The sequence below is a fragment of the Haplochromis burtoni genome, unplaced genomic scaffold (assembly GCF_018398535.1).
Source record: "Haplochromis burtoni strain Fernald_Lab_line unplaced genomic scaffold, NCSU_Asbu1 Contig_14, whole genome shotgun sequence".
Lineage (NCBI taxonomy): Eukaryota > Metazoa > Chordata > Actinopteri > Cichliformes > Cichlidae > Haplochromis > Haplochromis burtoni.
In genome coordinates, this window is record NW_024582375.1 from 69,240 (window position 1) to 71,619 (window position 2,380).

The following is a 2,380-nucleotide window of genomic DNA, read 5'->3' on the forward strand; positions in this document are numbered from 1 at the left end:
GTATTGTAATGTTCTCAAGAACCAGACGTTTTGATCTCAGTTTGTCCATTTATTCCGTAACACAGGCAAATGGGCCGTTAACTCCGGGGAGAGTGCTCTCGTACAACACCTCACTTCAGCCCCGTACAGTTACACAACAACATCTACAACTGTTATTGACAAAATGAGTCAAAACCATTTCCTGTTTATTTTGCAGATGTATTTGCATGATTAGTGGGGGGACTTTAAAAAAAAGAGACAGAGAGAGAGAAAAGGATTGGTAGCGTATCCTAATATTTTCCATTGAAAAGAAGAGGAAAAGCTTGAAAAACTTGACAATAAAAAAGATGGGAGGGGACTGACAGGAAGAGAGATCACACAGAAGAATGTAAAATTAACATTGGGGAGTTGTATCAGATCCTTGTTTTCCTCTTTGTGTGCCTCTGTGACAGCTCGGCACAGTCCTCCTCAATAAAAGCCTTTTTGTCTGCTGATTTCTTGGAAGAACAGATTGTTAGAAACTCTGTCACATGACCCCCTCACTGGAGTCCTGCGTGCATGTACAAACACACAGTCACACCATATGTCTATGCAACTCACACAATTTCACCCACACACATTATGTGCACTGCTGCAATGTTATTAGTCACTACATTCTTTCTTACAAAGGCTCATTCCAGAGGAAAATATTTCCTGATGGACTACAGAAACATCTGGAGAGTATAATCAACGCACTCATCACACTCTGCTGGCAAGAGTATGGACCCTTATCGTAAGATTTTTCTGTCCAGTGTTTCCAGTACACATTCAAAACATCTTTGGCACACATTCAAACTGTGTGACCCAAAGGCACAGAGCCATACTGAACAGAGGATATTGGAGGGTGGAAAAGTACAAAGGATCAAAACCCCCAAATAGTGCACCCTTTTATTCTCTTGGTGTAAATATTGAAAGAAAAAGAAATTCCTTTGCCTTTTTAAAATTAGGGTTACACTGAATGTCTAGTTATTATTATTTTTTCTATTGCATGCATGCTGTGGTTTACTCATTCACTTTGCTAGTGAAAAGTTGTTAGTTTGAGTCAAGCCAGAGACACAAATTCCAGCTAGGAGTACACAAGCTAGTATAATGACTGTTACAAGTCTGGATAGAGGGAGGACTGCATGAAGGAGGGCATCTGGGGTAAAAACACTGCCAAGTCAAACATGTGGGGCTACCCGCTGTGATGTCCCCTTCTAACAAGGGAGCAGCTGAAAGTAGCTTAAAAAAAGTTTAAATAATACAGGTTTTGCATATGTTATTAATAAGATCTGTATATACTTATGAATGAACACAATACCTTGTCAGTCTTACAACATGTTGAAATAAGATTCTGATCTTCTGAAATCCATCACTGAAGTAGTTCTGTATTTTGAATTTTGCATTTATGAGAAGACAGAGTGTTTCTCCCAATGTCACCATTGTTTTTGGAATCTTTCATCTTTATAAGGAGCATTTGCACTGTGGCTACTCAGCAGCTCAACCTGAAACACAATGAAGGATTTCTATACAGCCATGTGAATCTTTACATAAAAGCACACCTAAATCACTGACTGACTTTTCAGACAGATAACACTTTATGAGGGCATCCGTACTAGTTGTAAGTAATACCGCCCTTATAGAAATATGCATTCAGGACCAAAGGGGGTCTGACTCTCTCTCTCTAAAACATGTGCAGATAGACTGATGTGTGATAATATCTGTCTTGTACTGATGTTATTGTACTGAGCTACCAAGTGTTTCTTGGTAAGAGTGAACATTTGATTTTGGATCCTTACTGGATGCATGACCTGGCAGGAATTTAAACACCCAACTAGTTGTTTGAAAGGCTCTAATGTTGCCACACAATTGCCTCACATTTCTTAATAGTTTCTTCACAAAGCAAGAGTTTCATTTAATTTTTTAAACTGGTGTGGACCAACAGCTCTCTAGGTTTTCTCATGGTATTTCAAAGTTGTTGTTTTTTCGGTGGCTGATGAACTGACTATTTCATTTTTAGTGAAGCCACAGTGACAGGACTCATTCAAACACTAAAAAAAGGATGTTACTCGAGTGATGAACCATTACTTACGTCATTAAACCACATGTAAAAATCCCCTAAAAAATTATGTTTACTGAATAAAGAACCAAAAAACTTCCCCCTAAGCAAGAATGTTAATAAGAATAAGAATAAATGTAGGTTGCACTTATAAATAAACATTTTTGTGTATGTTGTTCATTCATGTCTCTAAGGTTTCAAATATGGCCCAGAGGTCAGAACCATCTGCCCATAACCCTCCTACTAGAGGGTCCACACCTGGGTTCTGCGTTGCCCTTACCTGCCTGTCTCTTTAAGAAAAGTCATATGATGGTCACATGACCC